This window comes from Lissotriton vulgaris, chromosome 7 (assembly GCF_964263255.1).
Source record: "Lissotriton vulgaris chromosome 7, aLisVul1.2, whole genome shotgun sequence".
Lineage (NCBI taxonomy): Eukaryota > Metazoa > Chordata > Amphibia > Caudata > Salamandridae > Lissotriton > Lissotriton vulgaris.
The window spans coordinates 1,108,172,549-1,108,199,336 of record NC_141695.1 but is presented as its reverse complement, the minus strand read 5'-3'; positions in this window follow the sequence as shown (position 1 = coordinate 1,108,199,336).

The following is a 26,788-nucleotide window of genomic DNA, read 5'->3' as shown; positions in this document are numbered from 1 at the left end:
ATCTCATTAGCTCAATGGAACATTCCGCACTAGCGCGGAATATTTTCAGCGCTGGCAACGGGTTAATAGAATCTATACGTTCTTCAGAAAATTTCAACTCTATATGGCCATTGTGCGTAATGTAGCGTTCCTGACCCTTGACCTCCATAGCGCGGCACACTCACTACAAAAGGAATATTCACTCTCAAATTGGGTGTCCACACCGGAGAGCAATTGCGAGCCAACTACCGGCGATGAGTCTCAGGTGTTTCAAAAATATTAGAATTTACTTAACTGTGTGACGACTTAATACTGATGTTGTAAGCAAACCTCAGCTAGGCCTACTTAGTGCAAGAGTTCGCACTTCTCTGCACAGAGTCCTCAGACCTTAGGAAGAAGTTGGCAATGAAACTGGAAAATACAAAAGCCTAGTTTATTAAAACTTTAAAGGTGGTACTACAGTCCACACAACACCCTTCGGTATTGTATCGAGTAGCACACCGAACTAAAGCACATGGCCCCTTTTATACACAATGAAGGGGCTCAAGAGAAGGCGGTACAAAAGACAAGAGCAGTTTCATGACCATACAAGGACATATTGGAAGGCACAATCGATGAGTGGGCGGAGGTGACAGTCTCTAATAACTGGTAAACACATTCCTATCTGGAACCAATTAGTAACGGCCGTTGACCCTACTGCGCATGCCTGTACATGCTGGAAGCGGAGAATACTAAAAATAGCCTGTTGCCGGGCAAACTTCAGTCGCGGTGAACAAAAAGGTAGGACTAAGCACATGGTGAGCACATGGCAATGTATGGCATACAAAATGGACGCTGCAAATACAAAATGGAGTCGGCACATTTGTTACGATAATGGTCAAAATGAAGCATGTCTTCTGCTAATGCTTAACCTAATCGCCGTTGATTTACAACAGACGACCCTTTCAGCATTAGCTGAAGACATTCGACTTCCTGGGAAAAGCCAAATACTCATCTCTTACATCAATGGCCATCATACTAGCTATCTCCTTTTTCAAATCATTCTGCATTTTGACTTCTGCAATATTGCTTTTAGTTGGTATACAAGCAGTGACACACATAGAACAAATCATCGGTTGCATTGAATACATACACAGCAGGTGAAAATTATTGCAATTATTATACATAGGGCTGTTAATACTTTCCAGCCCCAGGCAGAAATCAGAGTCCAAAGCCACCCTGTAAAAGCCCATGTACCATTTTCTGTGTGAAGGTCTGCAGCGATTTTATGAAGTTTATTAATCGCTTTATAGACTGATGGGCTGTGGTCAGGTATGAACATACGTCTGCTATTACCTATAACACGACATGCACCACCTCTATCTGCTAGCATGACATCTAACACCATCCTATTCTGCAAAGCCACAATTCTAGCAATTTGCAATTCTTCAGTGATATTTCCTAAGGCTACAGCTGTTTGATCTGTAACAGCTTCTACTGCTCTAGTCAATCGTCGCACTTTTCTGCTATTTAATGCTGCACCTACAAAAAAGAACAATCCTAAATTAAGATCTATATATTGTTGTAGGCTAGTGTCAGTCTGATCAACATTATCAGTAGTCAATGTTCTTTTATATCTATTTGCGGTAATATTGTTGAACAATTTAAGATTTTGGGGCAACAAAATGATACATATCAAATGCCAGTCCAACCGGCTGGCAATCGATAATATCCACGATTTCCGGGCACAAAATAAGTGTTGTGAGAAGCTAAAAAGGTACTGGTATTTAGGCCATCTATATACAATACAGTGATGCAATCACTGACCCCCACAGGGATATGTCCAATGCTCTGTACACATAGTTCTGCTTGCGTTTGAGTAACAGAAATGACAAAATGTTCGGCATTAGATGAGTCTCTCGTGTTGGTGAAAATATATGGCGTTGAAATATTGTCCGGTCGGTATTCCTCCCACTCCCATTTAGTTCCATTCGCTTGTGGATACCCATCTTTGTCTTGATCGCACTCTTTATTTAACCGGGAAAGCAGTCTGCCCACTGTAGGCTTCCTAGTCGCAAAGAGCAAAGTATACCAGGCTCGACAAGAGCCATTATGCAAAAAAGGGAGAGGTATAAACGGTGTACCTCCTTTCTTTTGATGTGCAGGCATCATCCCACAAATCCAACAGTTTGTAGCGTTCGTAGCGATGTGGTGGGGATGCAACATCTGAATGAAGGTATTATTAAGATAAGATTGTTGATGTTTCAATTCTTGATATGGGAGCGTAAAGAAATAATGCTCCTCTGGTGTAGGTGTAGTACCAACAAACAACTCACGAGCAGGAGTTGTCTCCTCAACAGACCATGTTATTGTTGCCACAATCACCAAGGCAACAACAAACCCTATAGCACAAAAAATCTTCTTCTTTTCCATTTTAGCCACAACACAACACAAAACACAACACAAAACAAATCTTCCTGAAACTAAAGTAGTTGTCAGAGCTCTTACCCCTGGGTAGCTGTTGATTTCTTCACCACGGGCCAAGACGGTTGTCACTACTCTAATGCAGGGCTGATCCCCCCCCTTGCCACATCGGGTCTCCGTTTCACTGACCCAGGGAATGCTCAGACAACTTTCATAATGCTGCAGATTTCTCTCTCGGTCTCAAATTATATCTTGTTGCTCCAGAGACTGTTTGGTCCGGGAAGAGCTCCTCAGATCCGTCAGGCGTCACAGCACGACCTCTCTCTGCAGTCAGAACCTCTCGGTTGTCGGTCAACACAGCAGGCTCCACCAAAGTCGGGAGTACTCGGCGACAATGGGTACCATGGACCCAATTCTTCCAATTCGTGACTCGAACTGCTGTACTTGTAGCAAGTAGCACTTGCTCTGGCCCACGCCACCTTGGCTCCAAACTGCTTGACCTCTCGAAGGATTTTAGAAGGACGAAGTCGCCAGGCCGGAGGTTATGGCCCTCACCTGTGGATCTGTCCGAAAGTGCTTCTCGAACCTGTTGATATATAGAAACCAAGTTATCAGTTAATTGCGCTAAATAGTCATTCATTAAGACACAAGGTACATCATACACAGAACTCGGTTTAGGAATTGCCCAGATATTCATTGGCCTGCCGAACAGAATCTCATAAGGTGTGAGATCTGTTCGAGAATGATGCACTGATATGATTGACAGCAATGCCAGTGGCAACGCATCTGGCCAATTCAGAGAAGTAGAAGCCTGCATATTAGCTATTTTCAGTTTCAGAGAAGCATTGTATCTTTCCACCAAACCTGCTGATTGTGGGTGAATACTGCATGAAACTTCTGTTTAATCCCTAATCCTTTCAGGACATACTTTATAACGTCCCCTACAAAATGAGGTCCGTTATCGCTCCACAAACATCTGCAAACACCATAGCAAGGAAAGAATTCCTTCAAAAGAACCTTTGCCGTAGTAATTGCAGTATTTTCTTTGGTGGCGTCTGCCTCAATCCATTTACTGAAGGCACATACCACCACCAATACATACTTCAAATTATTACAGCGTTCAAGCTGAATATAATCCATCTGCAAAACCTCAAAAGGTGCAGTCGGTGTAGCAAAGCCTCCTGCTGGAGTTCGTGTCCCTTTTCCAGGATTAAATCGTAAGCAAATCATCAAGACTGTACTACTCTCTTAGCTGTGCTAGCAATTTCTGGATGCTCCCAAACTTGTGTAAGCAATTTCACTATTGCTGAAGCTCCAACATATGCTAGCCCATGTGCCATCTGAACCATAGGTTGTACAAAAGCTATAGGCAACTTCCATCTATCCTTCTGTTTATTTCACCAACAACCTTCATCATCCAACTCTCCATCTATGGACCATTGCTCCCGTTCTTTGTCAGAAGCGGTCCTCTGTATCTCTAGTACTTCCTTCCTGGCATCATGACACCGCTCAGCTTGTGATTTGACTACATACATAGAGGTAGTATCAGGCTGCATCGCAGTCTCACGTGCCACTCGATCTACAAAAGCATTTTCTTGTCCCACCTTATCAGTCACTTTCTTGTGCGCACTACATTTCACTATAGCTATTTTCTTTGGATATGTTAATGCAGTCAAAAGATTATGCACTAGTTCTCCGTGCATTATCTGCTCCTGTGCGATGTCAGAAAGCCACTTTCCTTCCAGAGCAGGCCAAAATCATGCGCCACTCCAAAAGCATAGCGGATATCTGTATAAATATTCACACCCAATCCTGTACTAAGCGCACATGCTCGTGTCAAAGCTATTAGTTCTGCTGCTTGAGCTGACTTCTGTGGTATGCGAGCTCTCTCCACTATTGTGTGAAGCGTAATAATTGCATATGCGGCTGAAGTTGTACCATCCGGTAACTTCAGACAAGACCCATCAACCCACAGTTCTCCATCCACATCTGGAAGGGGCGTATCTTGCAAATCAATACGAAACTTTGTCTGTTCCTCAGTCAGAAAAATACAATCGTGTATTTTCCTGCGCCTCAGGCTGAGTCGCTGGAAATGGCAACAATGTGGGTGGGTTTAGTGTTGCACATGTCTTCAATGTAATGTGAGGAGCTAATAGCGTCATCTCATATCCTGTCAGACGAGCACTAGTTAAATGCTGCTTCTTTGTTTGATTCAAAAGAGCATCAACAGCATGGGGTACCAGCACCAACTATTTATGTGACAAGACTATCCCTTCACTCTGGCGTATTGACACAGCTGTTGCTGCAACCGAGCGAAAACAACCAGGCAACGCTCGAGCAACAGGATCAAGTACTGCTGAAAAATATGCACAAGGGCGTTGCTTAGTCTGTACTAAAACTGACAATGCACATCCATCCCTCTCGTGTACGTACAATGTAAAGAGCTTCATGTAATCTGGAGTACCTAACACTGGTGCTGAACAAAGAGCTTGTCGTAACTGTCGAAAAGCATTCTCACATTCATCTGTCCAAGGGAGGGGTATTGGAGTATCTTTTTCTCAAAAGTGCTAACAAGGGTTTAGCGATATATGAAAATCCTAATATCCATTGCCGTCAAAAAGTAAGACCTAAAAATGCTCGAACCTTTTTCTGTGTGGAAGGTACTGGTGTGTCTAGAATTGCTTGAATGCGATCTGATGTGAGTGCACGCTCCTCCTTAGACAAAAGGTGACCTAAGTAGGTTACCTTTGGTCTACAATACTGCAGTTTCTTTCTTGATACCTTATGGTGATGTGAGGCAAGGAAAGAAAGCAAAGACAGCGTGCATTTCTCACCTTGTTCAGGGGTATTGGCTGCTAACAAAATATCATCAACATACTAAATGAGCGTCACACCCTCGGGTAGAACAAAGGAATCAAGCTGTCTTTTAAATGCTTGGCTGTAAATACTAGGACTCTCGGTATAGCTTTGAGGAACTCTGCAAAATCTATAAGATCGATTTTTCAAAGTGAAACCGAACAAATGTCGGCTATCAGGATGAATAGGGATCAAAAAGAAGGCGTTCTTCAAGTCTATAACAGAGAACGTGGTTGCAGTAGGTAGAACTAGAAGTGTCGTGATATCAGAAACCACTGGATATTGTGGTACCACTATCTTATTGACCTCCCGTAAATCAATAATAAATCTGTAGATCCTAGTATCAGTATCTTTCTTCTAAATTGGGAGGATCGGACTGTTACAAATGTTAAAGGGAACTTCCTCAACAACTCCAACTTCAATAAGATCCTGCACAATTCGTATGAGTGCTTCCTCACCCTCCTTTGAAATTTGATATTGAGGCAGGCGTGGCAACACAGCTCCCTCCTTTACACTAATGTGCACTGGTGGAATAACCATCTGACTCACATCGGTATCTGAAGTAGCCCACAGAGTGTTAGGTAGGGAAGCTAAGGCAATATCTTCTTGAACAATACAAACTCTGTCTGTTACTGGATAATTGTCATTCAAAATCACACGCACTCCTTCAGGGGAACATCGTATTGTGGCTCTGGAATACTTGAGCATATCAAGACCCACAATATTATCTGGAGTGTTTGGGTAAAGCAAAAACGGGCATGAAGCAGCAAACGTGTCTACATGAAATGCAAGTGGTTGTGACAATGGGTTAAGGGAAGGTGTTCCATCGAACCCTATCGATGTAATCGTTAAGCCAGACAGGGGAGCCCTCGGAACCAATTGTTTAGACAAAGCGCTACGAGTAGCTCCTGTATCAACCAGAAACTGATCAGTGGAACCCAAAACATGTGCTGTAACATAAGGACCCCTCTGATCTACTGGAACTTCAACTGATTCCTTACCCCATCCTACGCAATCCTATGCATAAGCAGAATCATGCGACTCAGGCTGCGCATAATCAGACATCTGGTATTGGTTGCGCCTATCAAAAGCATTGAACCCATTTTGTAACCGCACATTAGAATCAAACCTAGCACGATCATTCATAGCACCTCTGGATCCTGAGTTCCCTGAGCGATTCCTCATGGATCCTCGGCCAAGGACATAGCGCTGTGAGCGCAACAATGGACACTCTTCTGCCCAATGACCACATTTCCTACAACACGCGCATTGATCAATAGCCAAAGAGAAACGAGTAGAAGAGGAATTAGAAAATCCTCGTCCACCTGTATCGTTACCTCGAATAGGTGGACCAAAACCTGAGATAACATAACTTTTGTTTTTAATTCTTTAGATTTTTTATCCTCATTGCCCTTCGCTACTAGTTCCTGACGCTCGTAATATTGAGCCATTGTCAGGACGGATGCCAGAGAAGAGGTGGTCCAAGAGCTTTCGCTAGCTTTCAAGCGGCTAGCCACTCCTGGTAATAGATTCGTAATATACTTATCTACGAACAAGTGACGGCCCGTATCGTCCGTTAGCGACTGGCCACTAAAATAATGAAAAGCTTCCTCAAAACATGTGAAGAAATCTGAAACCGATTCATCTGTCTTATGTTTACAAGACTAAAATAGTCCAATCAATCTTTTTTGGGGGAATAATCGTTTACAATTTAGCTAATATTGCACCGGCAAGATCTAAAATCAATTGACATGGCTTTTTCGCTAGTTCCCTGTCCATATCTTCCCTCTCTATCTCCTTCCATAATACCCCATACGCTGTGCTATCATCTATTTTACGCACGGATCGCCACATATCGGGCGGCAATATGAGCCTGAAAAATAAATCAATATCAGCCTGCGTCATGGTACAAGAATTTAAGGCTCCCTCGACTTCCTCATAAAAAGCGGCAGGATTTTTACGCGGATCAGGCAATGCAGCTTTAGGCGCCATAACATCTGCTCTATTCCAGGGAGTATATACCCAATTATAAATAAAATACCCTTTTGTATCTACAGAATATTTATAGTCACTGGTACCTGCTCTTTTAGGAGGAACATATAAAGGCGCGGCCTCTCACATAGGCTTTGCATGCACAATCGCGGTCTTATCTGTTTCGAAAATAGATGATTGTTTCCCGTCGACCAATCCCGCTCGTTCATCTGTTTTAGCTTTCCGTTTCTCCTACCGTAGCCAAAGCGCCTCATTTCGAAGTTTAACCAGCCGCCTGATCGTATCAATCTCCTGGGAAAGAGGAAAAGGACCTTTACGTAATTGCTTACAATCGATTGCCACATCATAAGGTTCGAGACCATCAGATACTTTTCGAAACATATCAACAACTTCTTCTGCAAAATGTTCAGTAAAATATATCTGCTCTCTATCTTGCCATCCCTTAAAAGTCTCTAAACTATCAGAAACAGCAACAGTATCCTTAAGTGACTGCTGAGCCATTTTTCTAAGTTCAGCCGCACGATCGACCGGAATCATGGAGCGGGTATCTGGTTCCGTTCGATCTGCGCCAGAATCCTCATCGTCGCCGGATGGAGCGTACGGAATGAAATACGGAGGCAGAGGACGATCTAACAAAGAAAAATTTTCTTGCGGTTTATTAAGGACAGGATAAAGAGGTTGTCAAACAGCATACTGGCCAGATATCTGTAATCTGCGCTCCTTCTCCTGTCTCTCTTCCAACTCTTTCGCCTCCTTCTTTCTTAGTTCTTGCGCTTTTTCATACACATTCTTCCGTTGCTCTTTCTCAATCAGTGCTTGCTCACGTTTCTCACGCTCACGTACTTCTTTCACCCACATTCGCACACTCTCAAACATATCTTGTCTAGATTTTCGCTTAAACATACACTGTTCCACATACTCAATTTTTCGCATATCAAACGACCCATACTTCGGCCAACATAACTCAGGATCCTTTCATGTGTATTTCCTCCACAATGTGCTGTACATTATAGAAGAAAGACCATATTTAACGTACATCTCTCTATGAGGCGTCCCCTCTGGGGGAGCCGGCTGCGATTCCTCAAGACTTAACCGGTTATTTCCACAAAAGCAGCACAACCTACAAAGTGCGCTAAAAACAGGCATGCCAAAAATAGTGCAGAATATACAGTATTATAATCAAAGTAGCACTTAAGGTATCTGTAATACGTTGTGCCGTTCAAATCAAAATCGCATTTTGGAGAAAAATCTCCGCATTACCTGCCTATATGTGTTGCAACACATATATTACACATACACATCAGTGACTAGTCATTCCAACATTGCCATAGCAAGCGTATCCTAAAACTGCCTTGCCACTCCCAGGCTTCCAAAACCCACAGCAAGTACCGTACAACGGTTCTTACCACTCACAGGGTGTCCAGATTCCAACTGCCAAGTTGTAATTCGACCAAACGGCCACTGCACAGCAAGCCAACAGAAGAGATCTCAGTCGAGGACCGGCACCACCCGGATGGTCAGATCGGAAAGAAAGGAAAAAGCACCTTGGATGCCAAGACTCGGGTCTCCTCTGGCATGCGTGCGCGTCCTCAGCGAGATTCCAATCCTTCGTCACGACCGCTCCTTCGGGCATTCGAGTCGCTGATGAGCCCCACGTGTCGGGCGCCAATTTATTGTAAGCAAACCTCATCTAGGCCTACTTAGTGCAAGGGTTCGCCCTTCTCTGCACAGAGTCCTCAGACCTTAGGAAGAAGTTGGCAATGGAACTGGAAAATACAAAAGCAAAGTTTATTAAACCTTTAAAGGTGGTACTACAGTCCACACAACACCCTTCGGTATTGTATCGAGTAGCACACCGAACTAAAGCACATGGCCCCTTTTATACACAATAAAGCGGCTCAAGAGAAGGAGGTACAAAAGACAAGAGCAGTTTCATGACCATACAAGGACATATTGGAAGGCACAATCGATGAGTGGGCGGGGTAACAGTCTCCAATAACTGGTAAACACATTCCTATCTGGAACCAATTAGTAACGGTCGTTGACCCTACTGCGCATGTCTGGACATGCTGGAAGCGGAGAATGCTAAAAACAGCCTGTTGCAGGGCAAACTTCAGGCGCAGTAAACAAGAAGGTAGGACTAAGCACATGACAAGCACATGGCAATGTATGGCATACAAAATGGCCACTGCAAATACAAAATGGAGTCGGCACATTTGTTACGATAATGGTCAAAATGAAGCATGTCTTCTGCTAATGCTTAACCTAATTGCCGTTGATTTACAACACTGATAATAATATAGACTGCTTAATTTAATAGAATATGTGACACTCCTTCTTCGACCCTGTGTGAATGAAGAACAACAGATTTTCCTCCTCAATGAGTGAAGTGTGCTTTTGTGTTATTGCGCATCTAAGCACTGTTTATACTGATGTCTGCTGGTGGTGTATACAGGATGACTCATAAAGAAGGGTCATAAATGCAAAACAAAGGGTGAGAAGAAATCTAAACACAAAGTTATGTTGAAAGGGATAATGTAATCTTCTGTCATGTGTTCCGAGCTAAGAGGCAAAATGAGGCCTTGAAGGAAAAAAAAAGAACATATTTAGGAATTGAGTCACAGTGATTAGAGGGGGACGTGGCCTGACCCCGATGGAGTGAGCAGCACAGCTCGCGAGCTCCGGTCGGCCGGCCGTCATCCAACATCATCCTGAGTCACTGGAGGCGAACAAACCCCTGCAGCGAACTTCCGCAAGAACATGGAGAGGGAGGCATAGTTCAACGGTGGCGAAAATGCCCTCCGCGGCAAGAAACGGCGGCCGGGAGGTGAATCGAGGCCGCAAGGATACCCACGTTTTCCGGACTGCTGAAAAACTTTAGGTGTGGCGCCGCTGCCCAGCAGAGGATAGTAAGGGCAGCAGCAGGGCGCACAGAGCGACAGAAGTGCACCCGCTGCCTTGAGCAGCGCACTGAGCCCCACTCCGGTACGACAGGGTACCGGACAGCGGGGAGGACCTGCGCTACTGCCAATAGGGCTGCATTGAGAGAAGATGATTCAGAAAAGGGGGTGGTGATGAACAGAGTGTCTGAATTAAGCAGACCACTCTTACCCAGTCTAAAGATCAGGGCTTGATCCATCACCGTTATTTATCTCACTGCACCATCCCAGCTCAGAACTTGGCTATACGCAAATTAGTCTGACCCTGGCCCAGTGCATCATGGGAACAGGGCAGACCAAACTACCAAGCCAATTCTTATACTGGGAAGGAAACAAGCTACCGGGGACCGGTTTCTGGCATTTCAGCCGTCTTCGGCCCGGCTTGCTTGAATCCTGATGGTGCAATGAGCTAGGGACTCACATCTGAGTATACCCTTCCGCGCTTATGGTGGACAAAAATGATTCAGAAAAGGGGGTGGTGATGAACAGAGTGTCTGAATTAAGCAGACCACTCTTACCCAGTCCAAAGATCAGGGCTTGATCCATCACCGTTTTTTAGCTCACTGCACCATCCCAGCTCAGAACTTGGCTATAGGCAAATTAGTCTTACCCTGGCCCAGTGCATCATGAGAACAGGGCAGACCAAACTACCAAGCCAATTCTTATGCTGGGAAGGAAACAAGCTACCGGGGACCGGTTTCTGGCATTTCAGCCGTCTTCGGCCCGGCTTGCTTGAATCCTGATGGTGCAATGAGCTAGGGACTCACATCTGAGTATACCCTTCCACGCTTATGGTGGACAAAAATGGTTCAGATAAGGGGGTGGTGATGAACAGAGTGTCTGAATTAAGCAGACAACTCTTACCCAGTCCAAAGATCAGGGCTTAATCCATCACCGTTTTTTAGCTCACTGCACCTTCCCAGCTCAGAACTTGGCTATATGCAAATTAGTCTGACCCTGGCCCAGTGCATCATGGGAACAGGGCAGACCAAACTACCAAGCCAATTCTTATACTGGGAAGGAAACAAGCTACCGGGGACCGGTTTCTGGCATTTCAGCCGTCTTCGGCCCGGCTTGCTTGAATCCTGATGGTGCAATGAGCTAGGGACTCACATCTGAGTATACCCTTCCACGCTTATGGTGGACAAAAATGATTCAGAAAAGGGGGTGGTGATGAACAGAGTGTCTGAATTAAGCAGACCACTCTTACCCAGTCCAAAGATCAGGGCTTGATCCATCACCGTTTTTTAGCTCACTTCACCATCCCAGCTCAGAACTTGGCTATATGAAAATTAGTATGACCCTGGCCCAGTGCATCATGGGAACAAGGCAGACCAAACTACCAAGCCAATTCTTATACTGGGAAGGAAACAAGCTACCGGGGACTGGTTTCTGGCATTTCAGCCGTCTTCGGCCCGGCTTGCTTGAATCCTGATGGTGCAATGAGCTAGGGACTCACATCTGAGTATACCCTTCCACGCTTATGGTGGACAAAAATGATTCAGAAAAGGGGGTGGTGATGAACAGAGTGTCTGAATTAAGCAGACCACTCTTACCCAGTCCAAAGTTCAGGGCTTGATCCATCACCGTTTTTTAGCTCACTGCACCATCCCAGCTCAGAACTTGGCTATATGCAAATTAGTCTGACCCTGGCCCAGTGCATCATGGGAACAGGGCAGACCAAACTACCAAGCCAATTCTTATACTGGGAAGGAAACAAGCTACCGGGGACCGGTTTCTGGCATTTCAGCCGTCTTCGGCCCGGCTTGCTTGAATCCTGATGGTGCAATGAGCTAGGGACTCACATCTGAGTATACCCTTCCACGCTTATGGTGGACAAAAATGATTCAGAAAAGGGGGTGGTGATGAACAGAGTGTCTGAATTAAGCAGACCACTCTTACCCAGTCCAAAGATCAGGGCTTGATCCATCACCGTTTTTTAGCTCACTGCACCATCCCAGCTCAAAACTTGGCTATATGCAAATTAGTCTGACCCTGGCCCAGTGCATCATGGGAACAGGGCAGACCAAACTACCAAGCCAATTCTTATACTGGGAAGGAAACAAGCTACCGGGGACCGGTTTCTGGCATTTCAGCCGTCTTCGGCCCGGCTTGCTTGAATCCTGATGGTGCAATGAGCTAGGGACTCACATCTGAGTATACCCTTCCACGCTTATGGTGGACAAAAATGATTCAGAAAAGGGGGTGGTGATGAACAGAGTGTCTGAATTAAGCAGACCACTCTTACCCAGTCCAAAGTTCAGGGCTTGATCCATCACCGTTTTTTAGCTCACTGCACCATCCTAGCTCAGAACTTGGCTATATGCAAATTAGTCTGACCCTGGCCCAGTGCATCATGGCAACAGGGCAGACCAAACTACCAAGCCAATTCTTATACTGGGAAGGAAACAAGCTACCGGGGACCGGTTTCTGGCATTTCAGCCGTCTTCGGCCCGGCTTGCTTGAATCCTGATGGTGCAATGAGCTAGGGACTCACATCTGAGTATACCCTTCCACGCTTATGGTGGACAAATATGATTCAGAAAAGGGGGTGGTGATGAACAGAGTGTCTGAATTAAGCAGACCACTCTTACCCAGTCCAAAGATCAGGGCTTGATCCATCACCGTTTTTTAGCTCACTGCACTATCCCAGCTCAGAACTTGGCTATATGCAAATTAGTCTGACCCTGGCCCAGTGCATCATGGGATTTGCCTGCTGTATGTCCCGATGCTTCAGGACATACAGCAGGGCATCACCTCCTCAAGTGAGTGGCTGGAAGCCAAAATTGATTCTCTGGGTTCAGACCTGGGCATCCTCAGAGAAGACCACAAGTGCCTAATGGAGTGAGTAACGACGAACGAACGCCAACTAGTGAACACCTTGCTGGACATAGAGGCAATGAAGAAACAGTTGACAATCCTTGAAACAAAAATGCACGCGCTAGAATTCCGAGCAGAAGATGCTGAAAATAGATCGCAGAGGAATAATCTCCGCATAGTAGGCCTACCTAAAAAAATAGAAGGGTCCAGCATGGTGGACTAATTCGAAAAATGGCTATATGATGAAGTGGCATCTGAAGGTTTGTCAAGATTCTACGCCCTGGAGAAAGCAAACCAAGTTCCAGTGAGACCGACTATACAGGGAGCTCCACCCTGAGTGGTCATAGCGAAACTGCTTCATTACAGGGATAGGATTCACATCCGTGCACTAGCATGCCACAAGGGAGACATAGCAGTGGGCAACTCCGTAGTGCAAATTTTCCCGGACTTCTCCAGGAAAGTGCAAAAGCAAAGGAGCTCCTTCCAGGGCATGAAACAAAGACAGCGGCCAACTGAGCTACAAATACACAATGCTGCAGGTGACCACAGCGGACCAAACAGAATTCTTTTGAACACCGCAGGAGACCTAGGAGTGGCTAGAGAGGCATGAAGGAGTAGGACCGACGTGAGAGGCTGGACAACGACAACCACAAGAGAGACTCTTCCGTACCCAACGGGCCGTGAGAGTGGCCTGGCCCCCATGAAAGAGGAAACGTAATTGGAGAGACGGAATGCGATGCAGGTGGTGGTGCTGATGAGTGGGAAGGGAAAGGACCTCGCGCCCCTTGAGGACAGCGATGCATCAGCAGAATCTGGCAGGTGTCTCCTGAGATCCCAGGACTGGGTGGCAGCTGAGGGGACTGGGGGAGTGGCAGATTGGCCTTTTTCCCCCTCTCGATTGACAGATCGAACTGCAAGCTGTCACTTGAGGACTCACAGATCTAGTTTGGATGGGGTGTGTTTACCTGCTTGTCCTGGGGATGTGGGAGTTGGGGAACCTGTTTATTGTTCATAGGGTAGGGGCACCTTGAGTTGCACTGTATGCAAATTCAATTAATAATAGCTGGGAAATATATGCCAAATACAGGGCTTTAGGCGGGAGAGGGGCCGATAAAGCTAATACTGTCATATGGCTGACCTACAGAAGTATAAATGCATGACGTGGATTATCAGGGGCATGCACACAATAGTGAAGAGATATAAAGTGCTCTCCTACCTTTGGCGATGAGGGTCCAGATAGCCTTGCTGCAGGAGATGCACCTCACACAAAAGGAGGGGACCGCACTGCAGAAGCACTTTAGGGGCCAACTCTTTTATACCACATATTCAGCTTACTCAAGGGGGGTGTTAATATGGATACAGGCAGGGATCCCTTCCCAAATGGTGGACTCATTGGTAGACCCGGAGAGCCACTGTGTAGCAATTCAGGGATGATTAGAAGGTCGTGAACTCAATGTAGTAAATGTTTATGCCCCCAATGCGGAGCAGTCATCCTTCTTCGGTCAATTGAACCACTGCTTGACATCATACTTGACCGGGCCCTATCGTAATGGGGGAGACTTTAATTGCGTAGACGATGTACACATGGACAGATCCCACCCTCCACTGCGAGGATCCCAGGCAGCGCATGTCTGACAAGCATTCAATACGGGGCGACAAGGCTGGGGACTGTTGGATGTCTGGAGAACCTTACAACCCGAGCTAGGGACTACACCTACTTCTCCATAGTACACGAAGGTCATGCGAGACTAGACACCTTCCTATGCACGGCAGATATTAGAGCCAAGTCCTCACTGCTGATTACCTCACTTGGACAATATCAGATCATAATCCAGCGGTTTTATCACTGGGATGGACACTCCCAATACCGGTGATTCACAGCTGGAGGCTCCGTCCAGACACCCTAGAAGACCAGGTCTTCCGGGAGGAGATCAGGGGTAAAAATCACATAATACTCCACGGTTAACACAGGAACGGCCTCCTTGCCGAATGCAAAATGGGATGCCTTCAAGGTGGTACTGAGGCGCCAATGCATAGCACACACCACAGGGTCAGGTGCACCCTCCTGAGAGAGGTTGAGGGAGCAGAAATGACCCTTAGGGGGCTGGAGCATAGAGGACTGGACCACCCAGAGCTCCACCAGACAGTGCTCGAAGCCAAAGAGGAGGTGTCGAAGCAGACTGAGAGACTCAGATGCTTCGATTACAAAACGTATTTACAGCGCACCCACGCAGTAAGAGACAAATCAGGGTCCCTCCTAGTGTGGCTGGTGAATCCAGTAGGTAGGGGCTTCCCGTTGGTTGAAATAGAAGACAAAGAGGGTGTCAGGCACTATGCGCAGGTGAAGATCAACAAGATCTTCGCTCCCTATCACGCTGGGTTGTATAAGAGAACAACGCATTGCAATGGAGAGGAGGTCCGGGAATATGTGGAGGGATTGCAGATTAGAAGTCTGGACTCAGTAGAGACTGAGAGCCTGGGAACTGATATTAAGCTGCAGGAAGTGAGGGCTGTCATCAAGTGCATGACACGCAACAAGACCCCGGGCACCGACGGCCTACCGGGCGAATTTTATGTGGTGTATGCGGAGGAGCTGGCTCCCAGACTGATCCTATTATACCAGGCGGCCCACGACATCAGAACACTACCAGAAAGTACCAGAGAGGCCCTCATTGTCCCCGTGCTTATGCAAGGGAAGCCAGCCCATGACTTTACGGCCTACAGGCCATTATCCATGCTGAACATGGAATATAAAATATTAAGCAAGATACTAGCGATATGGCTCTTGCCACATATGTCAACCCTGGTCCACGCAGACCAGGCTGGGTTAATACCAGGGCAGAACACTGCCATAACATAAGGTGACTCCTGGCTGCTATGAACTCCAAAGAGTACTACAAACTGGAGGCAGCGGTGTTCATGGTGGGCATCGAGAATTCCTTGGGCAACCCGGAATGGCCCTTCTTGAATGAGGTCCTGTCTACGATGGGGCTAGGGGAGGTGTCCCCGCATGGGTAAAACTGCTGTACGCAACCCCTACAGTCTCAGTGCAAGCCAGGAAAACTATTTTGCTTAGGCAGGCGGTGCAAAGAGGCACGAAGCAGGGATGCCCCCTCTCCCCACTGGTATTTGCCCTTGCCATGGAGTCCCTGGCTTGCAGGAGGAGGAGCGGGCGGGACTACAGTGGCTTGTGGACTGGAGACATGAGGCATTGCATAGCTCTGTACGCGGATGACCTCCTACTGTTGCTCCGCAATACAGCTACATATCTGACGGGGGTGCGAGGCATGCTGGCCAAATTAGGTAGGCTATCTGGCCTTAAGGTCAACTGGCAGAAATCAAAACTGTACCCTATGAACCCTAACATACCCATGCCGCCCGACTTGGGAAATGTACAGTGGGAGCCCTGGCTGCCTGCCATACCTAGGGCTCAAAATGTACCATGGCTCAGCTGAATTATTAGACGGCAATGTAGGCAGAGCAATATGCTCGATCCGTTCCTCTATGGGTTTCTGGACAACCTTGCTACGCTCGGTGACTAGACGAGTGGCAGTCCTGAAGATGGTGGCGCTATACTTTTTCTGCACCCTTCCAGTGTGGATACTCTGCGAGACATTCAGGGACCTCGACTCAATGATAGTGTCCTTCCTTTGGGGGTGGGCAGGCAGGAGGGTTGCGCTTACCACATTGCTGCACTCCATGGCTGAGGGAGGCCTAGCAGTCCCAGACTATGAAGGATACTATATAGCACCCCAGCTGTACTGGCTGATCCAGTGGCTAGCAGCCGGAAGGAACCCAGACAGGGAGCGGTGCTCCTCCACACAGGCTTTCCCAACTGCTGCGAAGATATTGCTGCAGGTGCAGAGGAACACATCGGGAGACACAGCAGAGACCAAGGTGGTGACGCGTTGGTGTGGCAGATACCTGAGGTGAGTAGGAGCTATAACTCCCTATTCTCTGGACCTACCCATAGGAATGCTTCGCTGTCCTCCACAGGGAGAGCACTGGGTGAGAATGGAGGACTGGGAAGAGGCAGGTCTGAAATTAATGGGAGACCTATACAGAGAATCGAAAGTTGCCTAGCATAGTAATGGTAAGTTTCAATTCTATTAAGGACACGGAGGCGAGGATTATGCTTTTCTCTCTTCGCTGTTCATTTAACAAAAAACACATAGCAGCCAGAAAAGCAAATAATTTGTAAAGAATATGTTATATACCCCAACACTGGGACAAACATATCAAAAAACATCATAACACATGGGATAAACTACAACTCCCATCAGTCCATAAACATAGTCCTTCCACAGTGTCCATAGCGTTAAGGTAGGGCGTCAATCTTGTGATCCCTTCCTCTTTCTTTGAGCGAGTCACGCCAAATCAACCACGGTCCTGCTTAGCCTCATTACCTAGTAGGAAAAACAACAACAGCGTCAGCATTGTCAATCCCAGCGGGTCGGTCAGACCAACTCAAGTATAATACATTGGCAGAGACATCAGAAGCAAATGCACTCAAAGTAAGCTGTTTACTTACACCAGTATGGGGAGGGATCTCCGCAGGAATGTGGGCGGGATAATCCTCGCCTCCGTGTCCTTAATAGAATTGAAACTTACCGTTACTATGCTAGGCAAATTTCGATTCTATGTCAGGACCGGAGGCTTCAGATTATGCTTGTTTAAAGCTGACTGACCACCAGACTCGCAATATCTACCACTGGTTTAAAATAAAACCGTTTGAACGTGGAATCCGAGGACCAATCTGCAGCACGCATTAGGTCCTCCAAACGCGCTCCCAAGAAGAAAGCCTTCGAGGCCATGGCACCTGTGGCCGAATGAGCTCCAAACTGTTTGATATCAATGCCAGCCTCCTGTAGCACCCACCGCACCCAACGGGCTATGGTGGGAGAAGACACCGCTTTATGCGGTTTTCGCAGCGCAATCAGGGGCTGCTGTTCGCCCGGAGGGCGAAGTTCCAACGTAACATCTTCGTATGTTTTTAGGCACTGAACGACGCAAAGCTTGGGAACGTCCACAAAAGCCGGGTAAGAAATAGATCGTGTAGAGGACTTTGTACGACGACCCACAGTGAAGGTAACCCCATCCGGGGAAAACACTCTTGCTGATATATCCAAAGCACGTACATCAGATACCCTACGACACGACACCAGGCACAAGAGCAGGGCCAATTTCACCAATAGTTCTTTCAGAGAAAGATATCTGTTCTGTTGCCAAGAAAGAAAAAGATTCAGAACCACATTAACATCCCAAAGGACGGAATATCTCGGCTCCGGGGATAAAGAAAGACGTACTCCCCGAAGGAGTCTGCAAACCAAGGGATGTTCTCCCACCGGAGCTCCATCTATCGGTTCATGCGCCGCCGAAATCACCGAGCGTATGGCATTAATGGTCCGGTACGCCAAACCACTTGCCGCCAGTTCCGCCAGAAAATTCAGGACGTGAACGACGCCTGCGACCAGGGGATCCAGGTCCCGTCGAAGACACCAACGAACCCACCTGGACCATGCTGATCGGTACCTCTTCGTGTTACTGTTAGCCCATGCTTTTGACAGAAAGGACTCAGCCGAGCCCGAAAGGCCTGGGAGCAACCAGCGTCTCCGGAAAGCCTCCACGCCATAAGGCGGAGAGAATCCTGCATTATCAGGTGATGCGGGTCTCCGTCCGGATTGAGAAGAAGGTGACGGAGCCAGGGGAGTAGGATTGGAGAATCCCAAGAAAGTTATAGAAGAACTGGAAACCAAACTTGCGACCTCCACCATGGCGTCACCATCACCACGTCCGCTTGCTGGCGGCGAAGAAGGGCAGCCGATCTCATCACCATGGAAAATGGAGGGAAGGCATAAGGTCTTTCCTGACTCCAGTCTTGGAGGAACGCATCCGTCGCCTCCGCTAGAGGATCTGGTCTCCAACTGAAGAACCTCGGCAACTGGAAGTCGAGGCGAGATGCAAATAGATCCACCGAGAACGGGCCCCATATGGTCTCCAACCAATGGAACACCTGTGCGTCCAGTTTCGATAGACTCGAGCCCCGCAGGTACCTCGAGTGCCAATCCACCACCTGATTGGCCCGACCAGGCTGATACTCTGCCGTCACTGAGACCTGGTGGGCGAGGCAGTATTCCCAAAAATCTCTTGCCAAATCCGCCAGGGCCCTGGACCGAGGGCCGCCCAGGTGGTTGACATAGCGCACCGCCGAGATGTTGTCCATTCTCAAAAGGACGCACAACGTCGCTGAGTCCTTGGTCCAACAACGGACCGCAAAAGAGCCTGCGAGGAGCACCAGACAATTGATATGGAGTTGCTGCTCCTCTGATGACCAACCTCCGCCTGTGGAGAAATCGCCGCAACTGGCGCCCCAACCCGATCTGCTGGCGTCCGATTCTACTATTAAGTCTGGCACTGACCCAAAAATAGCACAGCAGTTCCAGGCCTCCAGATGGGAGAGCCACCAGGACATCTCTTCCTTTACCTCGTCGACCAACGGAACCAACTGGTGGTAGGACAGGCCCCTTCGGAGATGATATGCCTTGAGGCGCTGAAGAGCCTGATAATGAAGCAGACCCGGAAAGATCGCCTGGATGGAGGACGAGAGAAGACCCACTACCCTGGTGATCTGACGCAGGGACGTGTGCGACTTGGCGATCGTCTGTCGGAGCTCGTGTTTTATTTTGGCCATCTTCCGCGACGGGAGACTCAGAGAGGCCTGCACTGAATCCACCAGGAACCCAGGAACACCATCCTCTGGGAAGGCGTCAAGACAGACTTGTCCTGGTTGACAACGAAGCCCAGACCCTGCAACAAAGTTATCGTCTGGTTGAGCTGAAGGGCCAACTTGTTGGGACATTGCGCCATCAAGAGGATGTTGTCCAGATAGACAATCATCCGAATGCCCTGACTCCGAAGAACCTCCACCGCTGGACGCAACAGCTTGGTGAAACACCACGGAGCCGAGGAGAGCCCGAAAGGGAGGGCTGTGAACTCGTAGATCTGCTCCCGCCAGAGGAACTGTAGGAACTGACGCTGAGGCGGGTGGATGGGTACCACTAAGTAAGCATCTTTGAGGTCTAAACGGACCATCCAGTCGTTTGACAGAGGGACGTCCCTCAAAAGGTGGATACCCTCCATCTTGAAGTGGTTGTACACCAACCAACCATTGAACTCCCGGAGGTTTATCACGGGTCTCTTGCTCCCATCCGCGTTTCCACTAGGAAAATATTTCTGAGGAAACCTGAGGGATGCCGTGTCGAGCGACAGATGGCCCCTTTTCGGCACAGCGCCAAGACCTCCTCGTCGATTCACCGGGCATCCTCTTGGGAAGAAATAATGGGACGTGTATCCCTTAACTGATAAGGACGATGGTAAAAGTCTATGCGGAAACCGTGCACAGTCTGAAGAACCCACGCGTCTTTCGTGAGTGCCGACCAGGCCTCTGGAAAACAGGCCAGCCTCCCCCCTATCTGAACGTGGTCTGCTGGGATTACACTCACCGTGGGAATTGCTGTTTCCTGCGTCATTCCTGTAGCCGCCCCAACCTCCTCTGAAACGTTGACCCCTGGAGGGGTAGAAGCTATTGTAATTGGCCGAGGAATTGTATTGGCCTCTGCCGGAGCCTTGCCCTTTATTAGGTTGGTTTTGACCGCCACGGCCGGTCGTGAGGCCCCTAGCACGACCGCCCCCCCCTAGAAAAACGCTGGTTAAACACCCTCTTGATGGTGGACTGGGCTTTGTCTAGGGATGAAAATGTGGAGACAAACTTCCCCAGTTCTTTTATGAAAGGGTCTCCGAACAGGCCGACCTGCGCCACTGCTCCCGCCTCAGAGGAGGCCAAGTCCCCCAATTTGGCATCTAACTTGATTAGCAGCGAGCACCTACGCTCCGTTGAAAGGGCACAGTTAGTGTTGCCCAAAAATATCACCGCTCTCTGCCCCCAGTTGGACAAAACCTCAGTGGAAATGGTGGAACCTGAGACCTTGGCTTCCTCCGCCATATCGAGGATCTTAGTTAGTGGGCCTATGGTGTCCAATAACTTGTCTTGGCATGACCGCCATGAGAGGTCAATGCCTTTGCGGGGGTCTTTGACAAACTTAGCCATAAAGGTGGCCATTTTCCCGTCTAACTCAGCGGTCATGGCCACTTTTCCCTCCAGCGTAGGCCGCGGACACTCTCCCCTCAGGCAACTATGTGCCTCCTTTTCCAATGGCTTGCGTAGATGCCCCGCCACGAACATCGCGACCTTGTCGCCCGGCGCCCAGGCTGCCGACCTTGGATGGATGATATCGTCTGGGTCAAGCATCCCCGAAGCGTCGTGGGGCAACTCAGTCGCTGATCCGGACGGGCGCCACGAGCGCACCGAATCGCCATCATCATCTGTGTCCACCGGGGAGAGCCCTCCCGGATAGGAAGGGGCCGTCGCAGTCGACACCGAAGGGCCCGGGGCTGGGCGCGATGCAGAGGCTTCAGGGTCGGTCGCCTTAGCCAAAAACGCATCTCTGAGGCGTTCGAAGGCGTCCTTATCTACACCTTGCGCACTCCCCGAGCCGCCGTCCCTACACGCCTTCTTGGGAGCGGGTGGTTTATCCTCTGCAGTAGTAGGAGGAACCCCATGGGAACCTAGTGGCACAGGAGCCAACTTCGCACACTCTTCCACTATGCAGGCGAGAGTCTATCCTCCATAGGGCCCACGATCTCTTGAACACACCTATAAATAGACTGATCGACAGCCTCATAGAATTCATCATCCCCCAAGTACTGGTGGGTTTCCTCCTCCTCCACATAGAACCCCTCTGCGTTGACTAAAGTCCCTGAGGGTAGGATAAGGGTCGTTAAACTGGCACCAGACACCAGAATGTACAGGCTAACCGAAGGCTAGCAAAGTTTTTTAATATCTGGCACACCAGAAACTAAGAGGCAGCACCCCTCCTACAGCGCGCTGACCCTCTTATCACAAGACCGGGCCAATGCCGCCTCCCTAGAGCGCTCACACTTTTTAAAGAAAAAGGCTGGAAAAACGCAGAGGAAATCGGCAAGTGCTGAGGAATTCCGCCCGCAGGCGTCTGAAGCGGTAACCCGCCAATACAGACCCCCACGGGGCGTCAAAGTAAAGTAGGGCAGTACAACCCTGTCCGGGCGTCACGGTGAGGCGGCAGACAAGGCTCCGACGCGGTAGTTCTCCTCAGCGCGGCTCCCGTCAGAGGGAAAGACGCGCCGAGGAGAATGAGACGCGATGGCGCCCTCTAGTGGCAATTTACACAAGCTGCAACCCCGGGAACAGTCACGTCAGGGGCGAAACGTCCCCGCGACAATTACTGCAAATATACGGGGCTCTGTAAGGGAATAAACACAATGTTAAAACCGCAAACAATAACCCCACAAGCGACAACAAACCCGACACAGCGCCAGAACCCAAAACGTCCCCACCACACAATAATGAGGGGGAGACAGGGAAAAAGACACTTAACTGGCTGCGAAGCAGCGAAGAAAGAGGAAGGGATCACAAGATGGACGCCCTACTTTAACGCTATGGACACTGTGGAAAGACTAAGTTTATGGACTGATGGGAGTTGTAGTTTATCCCATGTGTTATGATGTTTTTTGATATGTTTGTCCCAGTGTTGGGGTATATAACATATTCTTTACAAATTATTTGCTTTTCTGGCTGCTATGTGTTTTTTGTTAAATAAACAGCGAAGAGAGAAAAGCATAATCTGTAGCCTCCGGTCCTGACATAGAATCAGTAATGCTTCCTTTCAAAGAGCTTCGAGTGGAATATAACTTGCCTGGGGGCCAGTTCCTGAGCATAGAGCACTGGGGTATGGGCAACGCAGAGCCCCAAGCGCTTGCAGGATGTAGATATGTTTCACTGCCGGAGGTAACAATCAAAATGGTCTCCTGTCTCTATAAGGCGCTCAAGCTAGACATGCAAAGACCACTGGACCACCTACGAATGTAATGGGAGGAGGACCTGGGGAAACACATCCCATAGAAAGACTGGGATATGATAGTGGAAAGGACCCCGATTGCGTCCAGGAATGGGCGGCTCAAGCTAATAAACTACTACATGCTCCACAGAGCATATCTTACCCCGTCCCGCATAAGGCGGTACTTTGGAGTAGACTCCGCAGCATGCCCCAGGTGCAGGGAGAGAGATGCTGACATACTACACATGTTTTGGGACTGCCCTATCTTGCATGCATTCTGGGAAGAGATACAACACACAATAGGTGATGCCATGGACAAGGAACTACCATAAACCCCAGACCACTACCTATTGAGATGGTTCCCACACACGGCCAAAAACCAAAACGACTGGGAAATTTCAGGATCTCGCTTATGTCCTAGCAAAGCGAGAGATAGCTAGGAACTGGAAAAACCCAAGGAGGCCGCTGGTGGGAACATGGAAAAAGGAATTAGAAAAATAGCCGGGTCAGAAGGAAGACTCTTACTCAGGGAAGCGAGGCGGGGAATAGGTAAAAAAAACCGGGCGAGGGCTTGGGAACACCTAGTGGGTGAGTTAGCAGTGAACAGGCAGGGATCCAGTAGAGCACAATCCCCACAACAGATAGCACAGGACCAGTAAGAGGGTAGGGGAGGTGAACAGGCAGATCATGGATAGATCGGCTATTTCCGCACCATGAACCAAGACAAGACCCATAATGAGCCTGCAACACCCGACGGCACATCTACTTAGAGTCAACAGCAACTGAAGGGGGACAGGGGGGAGGGAGCGAGTTTAGCTCTTTGGCAGTTGGGTTAGATATACTAGAGAGTAAGTACATTACAATACATGTATAATGTTACTGTGATTGTTGTAAGATGAGACTGTTTGAAAACTCAAAATCTGGTTTAAAAAAAATAGGGATGAGAGCCTTAGATACATCAGAGCACATAAGTGAGAGAAGAGTTATTGATACAACGGTGTATGTGTGCATGTGCCATAGTTTGTGTTTAAGAGCAAGAGAGAATTGAGAAAGGAGAGCGAAAGCTAGAAAAAAAGAATGGGGTCATGAGAGTCGAGAAGCCAAGTGTAAACATCCGAGAGACCTCAAAGTCACTGGCATGAGGAAAAGATCTGACTTAGAGGAAAGTAAAAGGCTTCTTTTTATCCCGGTCCACTCCTTCTATTATCAGCCTCAATCTGAAGAAATAAGGAAGGAGTATTGATTTCACACTTCGCGTAAGTACTTTTATGCTATTTACATTTGATTGCTTAAGAGTTTTCTTTTCTTCATTAGTTTTTCGGAGTAATGAAAAGGAAATTTCTTGGTTTTCATTCTTTTTCTCCTTTTTCAAGGGGCAATATCTTTTTTTATTTCATTCATGATGCCACTGTAGTGAGAAATACGGGATTTTACCTCCTGATTGGCAGAGGTGAGGCGTACATGCATTGATAGACATGATGTTAGATTAGTAAATTTAATTTAACAGTGATTAAGACTTTAGGGAATGGGAGGGTAAAAGAGATTAGCAAATGTCAGACCAATGTACTCGTATCAGATCATCAGCCCCAGAAGAGCCCTCTTTGAAGAGGATAAGCTCAAATATGGATTGCATTTGATGGTTTATAATGAATTAATATATGAGGTTGTTATTTTGTAAGATGGCACCAATGCGAAAAATAACAGTTTTGCTGGACCCACCCTAATTTAGTTGGAATTACCCATACATATGCTGGCATATGATAGTATAAGATGGGTGGCAATGTGTTCCATGTATTATTCAACAAAGATGGGGTTGTCCCTGGTGAATGGTAAATATCTGTACTGGTGGGACTGGGAGCAACAGATTAGATCTCTGGAACCAGGCATTGTATAGTAATGTATTAGCATGTCATGACCCTGATAAGGTGCCTTGCATACCTACATAAGGTTAAGATCAGAAAGTGTCTAATATGTGGAAAGGTGGACTCCACTAAAGGGAACAGAGTAAGATTCCTGTTATAGACCTTTACAACAGACTTACTTCTTGGACACAGAACTGACTACAGAAAGACATAGTAGTAATAATTCCTTTATTTAGATATAAAACATATCTTTAAAAGATTGCACGAATCACATTGTGTACAGTTTTAGGAGTAGAAAATGATTAAAAGAGTAGAAAAATAAAATATGACCGTAAGCATGCTAGTTAAAACATTTCAATTTGTAGATTAGCCCTCCCGGTCTTTACAAGTGTCTATTAAAATACATGTTCAGTCTTGACAATGAGCAGAGGCAACAGCAGTGTCCATTTTATCTAGGTTGCGGTATGCTTGCTGAATACATTTGGCCAAATTTATATTTAAAACAATATTATCTAGAGACAAAGCAGCAATAATGGCATGCCTACAGGTCCGAACTCCCAGCCTGTTCCATTCTGGCTTGAGCAGACACCTGCGTTGAGAATTAAATAAGGGACAGATGCAGAGCACATGCAAAATTGTTTCTGTTGCTGACCCGCATCCTCTACATCAGGGGTCTCCAACCAGTAGCTCGTGAGCTACTGTAGCTCTTGAGCTAACTCTGAGTAGCTCACCTGTGTGCAGTCCAGCTTATTAAATTAGAAAGATTTTGCTTGGTTGAAAATATACATATAAAGAAATTGAAATTATACTGCACTAATAATATTAGTAGATGTTAATGTGTTTTATTGAACATAAGTAGCTCTCAATACAGAAAAGGTTGGAGACCTCTGCTCTACTTGTTGTGTCCTCCTTCTTACGGCGCCAGGTGGGTAGATTTTGAAGAAAGCGCCAATCTCCCATTTTTAGGGCAATCAGACAGCGCTTTAGGTGAAGTGAAAATGTTGTGAAGCGGTAGGCAGCAGGGGTTAATCGTTTGTAGGAATTGACTACTGCCCAGGAATGACTACGTTTTGTGACAAGAGCTTTATCTGTAGCCAGAGATTTCAGTCTTACACATTTTTTGATTATATTTTTAAAAATAGTCTGACTGGGGTTAAGAGCCCAAAGGTCTGCAACTGACATTTGATGGATATAGTCATACAGAAGGCGGCCGAATGTTCCCCCTGGATTAGACTCATTGATATCTTTCCAGATTAGTGATTCTAGTGTACCTGGTTCGGCCTGTCTTAATTTATGACAGAGCTTAAGATAGGTGCCAACATTAGAGGCTTCATAGTTGCTTAATCCCAGCTCTAATCTAATCTGGGCTGGGGAAGCGGTGCTCGGCAAATGAAGTGCCTTTCTATAGATTTTAGTTGTGTGTTTATTTAGGGCAGTGTTCATTTTTGCCTTTAAAGATCTCTATGCCATATGGGAGTGTTGGCCCGATCTTTGCTCTAAGGACTTCTAATAAAGGGGCAAGGGTTGGACCTGAAAATTTCTTTGATAGTTTGGCCGAGGATACCACTAGGGCCATAGTTTTAGCTGCAATCACGCTGCTTTGCTTTGAGAAGCTGCCCCTTGAGTCCAAGTGGACGCCTAAATATTTGTATGATTGGCCAATCGAAAGACTTGTTTTATTGATTGACCAACCACCGCCACTGTAGCGTTTCTTACCAAATGGGACTATCAGGGTTTTCTCCATATTAATTTCTAATTGATTGTCAAACGTGTATTGCAATAGTGCATCAAGGAGCCTTTGTAACCCTACTCTAGTGAGGCTAAACAGGGCCAGGTCATCAGCATATAAAAGGTTGCATAATGCCGCACCTCCTATTTTGGGTGGATGACTATTTACCTTGTCTAGAGTGCTTGACAGGTCGGCTATAAATAGGTTAAAGAGAAGGGGGGCCAGCACGCATCCCTGCTTGACACCGCGTGAGGTCATGATTCTTCGCGAGAGATG